At 33.5% G+C, this 5767-nt stretch overlaps 1 pseudogene; it reads left to right on the top strand.

The window, feature by feature from the left end:
• Positions 1 to 3640: 3640 nt before the first annotated feature.
• LOC131906437 (centrin-3-like) lies at positions 3641 to 4581 on the top strand (annotated as a pseudogene).
• Positions 4582 to 5767: the final 1186 nt, after the last annotated feature.

The raw sequence follows: 5767 nt of genomic DNA, 5'->3' as shown, positions 1-5767 counted from the left end.
TGGTTTTAATATGAGGTTTTATGAAAATTAATTTCTATTCTAAGTGTTGAAGAATTTTGAATATAGTAAGAGGCTCTCAAATTATTTCACCAAGTCACAGTAATATGAAAAAATGCTAATAAACAAAGGAGTTTTATAAGCAGCTATAGATACTGTTGTGTCTGCATGTTCACAAATTCCAGTGTAGAATGATAACTCAGTTGTTAGAACACTTGATGCTTTTCCAGAGGACATGGTTCCATTTCCTGCACCCACAGGTCATCTCACAATAGCCTGTAATCCTGTTCCAGAGACTCTAACATCTCCTGTTATCTTTGGGTACTGTACACATGCGGTGCACACAAATACACTCAGTTACACATGTATACACACAATTAAATAAATAGTTTCTAAAATTCTCAGATAAATTAAGATCAAAATCCTTACTACATAACAAAGGGAGACTTACTTTGAGCATGCAATAGTTCGCTAATATGGAATAACTTAGTGGATTATATTACATGAATTAGATCATATAAGAAGAGAGAAATCGACTATTTGTGTACGTTACCTTTTCCTTAGTGTCTACACTAATATGCATATTGTGTTTCTTAACAATTCATTATATTGTCTATTTATCCTAAAGTACTGAAAGGGAGAAAAAAAATCTCTAAACTAGCAATAGCCGGCATGTTACTCATTGCTACTCTCCTAGGTTGTCAGTTTACATAGGCTAATTAATTCACAAATCTACTTGTGATGTGGGTGCCAAATTCCCATATGCAAGAGAAGGCACAGAGCAAGTACATCACGTGTAGGGAAACAGCACCAGGCACGTGAAGACCAAGGCTGCAGTCCTAGAAATGACATTGTGCTAATGTGATTACCATGCTAGAGGGATGTAATGGGATTCAATATTCATTATTGTGAAAAGAGTTTAGAAAATCCCATTGATTAATATATGAAGGATTACTCTTAAATCAAAGGAAAATTCATTTTATAGTACAGAAATATACTGAAATGTGTATATGTACTTACATAAATATCTTGAGAGATTATATGTCTTCATATACAATATTCATATATTATATACAAAAATAAATGTAATTTCAAAAACCTCAGACATTGTGAGTCAAGGTTATTGCTATATGTAGAGAATCTTGTTTATATTTTAAATTTTAAATTCATGGTATTCAAAGAATATAGATAATAAAATACCTTTTTGGCTACTCCAAAATGAAATAGATGCTAATTTTTCTAATGAGAGACAGAAAGGGAATATATTAGGAGAGGAAGGGAAGGGAGGTAGGGAGGAACTGGAAGGAGTAGAGGGAGGGGAAACTCTAATCAGGATATAGTGTATGAGAAAGAATCTATTTTCAATAAAAGGAAAAATAAAAAAAGGAAATGTATGAAAAACAAAAATACTGATAACTTAAAATGTAATTAACATTAATAGTTGATTAATATAATATCCCAAACTCATCAGTCACTATAATGTGTCTGTACCTAAATTTACCTATTGTCTCTAATAAAATCTTATTTTCTGATCCTTCAAAAAAAATAGAAGAAAAGAAAATGGATGGATTTTTGTAAATAAAATCAAGTCTCGACTTCTGGCTCACAATGGAGCCTCTCACCTTACTACTTCTAACCTTCTACAAGCTTCTTGAAATTGATTTGTTTATTATATATGTTGCTAGAATTTTCCTACATGTAGATATAACTATTGACAACAAAAATTTGCAAATGTGTTTTCAATTTTCTATAAATTAGAGGAATGTATTTATTATTTTCTTGTGTATTAGCACATATTAAAATTTTATTTGCCTTGTGATAAGGAGTTTTTTCTTGACTTTAAACACTGTATTTTATCATGTGATGTGTCAGAAACTGTTAATAACAATCTATTCCCCTAAAATAAGGAACCAGCCAACAGACTAATCAAGGTTTCTCAAGTTCAGCTGAGAATCAGTGAGTTTATTGGGGTTCAACTCAAGTGCACAGGTGCCCCCATTGGCCTCTGTTCAAAGAAAAGTCCTAATTGGAATCAATTTTTAACCTCTTATCTACTATAGACAGGGACTATATCCCTATGGTCAGAAGCAAATGATGACCTGACTCTCAGGGGAAGATTTTATGGCCCTCTTTTATTAAACTACTGTAGACCTAGCTATCTACTTTATTGTTATGTTCATTTTGTTGCCATGACAATGGGCCAAGGTCTCCCATAGTTCATCACAACTTCATGATTTCCATGGTTATGTAAAGCCAAGAAGAAACAGTCATACTACATAGAGATATAACATGAAGTATTTACTAGTCTTATGTAAAGGGTCATGAGTAACAAATAATTTTGTGTGACCAAACTGAAGTATTTTTGGAACATTTAGAAACACACACACGTGTGTGTGTGTGTGTGTGTGTGTGTGTGTGTGTGTGTGTGTGTGTGTAATATACATACAGATGTGTGTGTGTGTGTGTGTGTAGTGTGTCATCTTTTTACAGGAAAAATGAGCATGCTGGGCAGTGGATTTTGATAATTATGACTCAGAATTGCCATATTCCTAAAATTTCCTGTTTTTTCCCCTGTGATGATATCCTAGTTCTCTTGCTCCTAGATTTCTGTCACTATACAGTAGATTTATGCTCAATAACTCTTGTTTGTTTTTCATTTTCTAATCGATATTAAAATTGTGCTTAGAATCTGTGGAGATGGCTAAGCAGCTAATACACTTGCCTCACAAACATTAGGACCAGAATTCAGACACCAATCGCCTATGCACATGCTGGGTGGGCATAGGGGCCACCTGTAATTTCAGGCTTGGAAAGGAAACTCAGTGGATCTCAGGAGCAAGATATCTAGCAAGACGAGTTGAATCAGTGGGTTATATTTTTGATTGAGAGATCCTACCTCATTGATGAAGATGGAAGAGTGATGAAAGAGTCTGTCTATCTTGTCAACTAGGGCTTACAATGTGTATATATGCTTGTCTGTCTCCACATATGTGTACATGTATACACATGTTCATACATATCACACCTAAATATACATGAAAGAAAGAAACAAATTGTACTTGGAGCCTGTAGGTCTACTGTTGTGTATCTATATTTTTATTTCAGTTCTGTTATACATTCACAAATCATTTCTCAAAGATGTCAGTGATCTTGGAAAAGTCTCACCCTTAATAAATTCATTCATTTTCTATTTTTATTTGTAGTACCTGTATCTCATTGTCCTTCATCTTTTATTCACTTATTTGTAGCATTTTTTTCATTCTTCATAATCCCTAAAAATTTATATGAAATGGATAACTTTTCATTCTTACAAATGTGTAATTTCCTATAAACACCACCTCCTGGGCTTTGACTATGTGTATAATATTTAAATATTTTCATATTATTGTGAAGGAACATGCATGCCTGAGAGGCTCCAGTAGGAACGGCATGATTGAGCATGAGCAAGAAAATTTAACCATGTCCTCCTCCTTCCACAGAACTGTCACTCCACAAACCCAGTCTGGTCCGGAGGTAAACCCTGCCCAAGCAGAAGACACCTCATGTGCATGGAACTGAAAGCCAAATGAGAAAATATTCTGACGCTGAGGTTGTCATCTGCTGAAAATCCTTCTTAAGAGGAATATCTCCGTCAGAAGAGAAAATGAGTTTAGCTCTGAGAAGTGAGCTTTCAGGAGACAAAACAAATGTAAAAAAGGAAAAAAAAGAGAGAGAGAGCTCTCTGAAGAATAGAAACAAGAGATGAAAGAAGGTTTTGAGCTATTGATACAGACAAAAATGAAGCCATGAACAAAAGGTGGCAATGAGAGCCTTGGGTCTTACTGTTTAAGAAATAGCTGATGTAAGATTCTCAAAGACTATAACAGAGAATCCACAAGCAAAAATCACCTTCGAAGATTTTTTTTTCATTTTATAGAACGTTTTTAATGCAGAAAACACAGCACATAAAATTTACCACATTAACCTTTTCCCCCTAATATTGGGGATTAAATTTAGGATCTTAAGCATGCTAGGCAAGTGGTGGGGTACATTCTTTTTTTTTTCCTTTCTTTTTTTTATGAAGAAATTTTCTATTCATTTTACATACCAAGCACAGATCCCCTCCACTACTTCCTCCCACCCCCAGGCTTTCCCCCATCCAAACCCCCATTACCTCCTCCTCCAAGGCAAGGTCTCCTGTGGGGAGTCAGCAGAGCCTGATATACTCAACTGTGGCAGGTCCAAGCCCGCCTTTGAAGGTTTTGATGAAGTTGTGACAGACTTGATATTGGAAGAGGATCTGCATGAAGAGCTAGCGGAAGAATTTAACCTACTGAATGATGATGGTTGAGGGAAAATACGCTTAAAGGATTTCTGGTGTGCTTCCAGAGAGTCTGGTAGAAATAGGGTGATGAGGAAATTGGGGCTGTGATAGAAGAGCTTGATAAAGATGATGATGGAGAGGTCAATCAAGAGGAATTCATTGTTATCATGACTGGTGACACAGAAAGGATTACAAGAATCAAAACCCAAACATTGCAGTTACCATATTATATTCTAGTTTTTGTGCCTGGAGTCCTGTTAAAAATAATCCAACGTATTTAGTTTTCAAAAAGAACTATACTGCACCATCCTTTGAATATGTATATTTTACTACTGCTAAGTTTCATTTTATGAACAATGTTGCTGGTATTAATAGTTTTAACTTCATATTTATAGTATAGATTTATGTAATGTATTAAAAAATTAAATCATGTGTTGTACGTTATTTGGAGGATTAAATTTAGCATTAGCTAGCTGTTTTTATTTTGGTGCATACGTTTTACAGACTTTCATAATAAAGATTTATTTTATTAGTATCTTAATATTTTTTAAGTTTTCTAATTTTTTGATTCATGGTATCTGTTAATACTTGATTAGAAGATTTTTTACTCACTTTATTCTTTCATTTGTATTTTAAACAAAGCTCCGAAAAACAAATGACAATATTATAGAACATTTTTCTATCACCTAAGGGTTCATCAAGTTTGGCATTTTGTATTTCAATACATAAGATTTGGTATTGGTCTAATTCCTTTCTTGAGACTTTGGTACTTTATTTTGGAGGAGATAAATGCTGTACATATAGATTTATCTTTCTTGTGTTTTATATTCTAGAAACCTGGTTTTGTAATAAAATTTGAGCTTGAATATTTACTAATTAAACTGTATGAATATTGTTTCAATTAAATAACTTCTCAAAATGAAATATTTAAATTTTGGATTTTGATGTGTTAACACAGCAAGGAAAAGAGAAAATAGTCAGCCATAAAAAACAAACAAACAAACAAACATTTAAAGCATGTTTTATCCAGATAAAGTTATATTCTGTGATGTATTGAAACACAGTGGAGATAGACTGTTTGGGAACTGATGGATCATTCTGTCTTACTAAAGTTGAGGCAAAATCTGATTATGGGAGTTATGTCACAGAAAAAAAATGTTTCCCTAACACATCTTCAGTGATCTGCTTCTGATGATATGCACTCTCCTAAGAAAAAAGTTGAGTTGTCAATTTCAGTGAACGCTATTTAAATTTTAAAAGGTCAATAAAATTTGAGACATTTGAAATACTTTGAGTCTGCTAGAGTAGTTCCTTACATCTTACGTACCAGAAATTAAGCAGGAAATTAGAAGGAAATTGCATAATAGTGGTGAAATTTTGTACAGTTATCTCAAAATCCAATTAATTGTTCATCTAAAGCATAACAATTTTGAGTAAGAAATGTGTTCATGATGGTAACAATTTTCA

The sequence above is a fragment of the Peromyscus eremicus genome, chromosome 3 (genome assembly GCF_949786415.1).
Source record: "Peromyscus eremicus chromosome 3, PerEre_H2_v1, whole genome shotgun sequence".
In the NCBI taxonomy this organism is placed as follows: domain Eukaryota; kingdom Metazoa; phylum Chordata; class Mammalia; order Rodentia; family Cricetidae; genus Peromyscus; species Peromyscus eremicus.
This window is presented reverse-complemented; position numbering and strand designations above follow the sequence as displayed.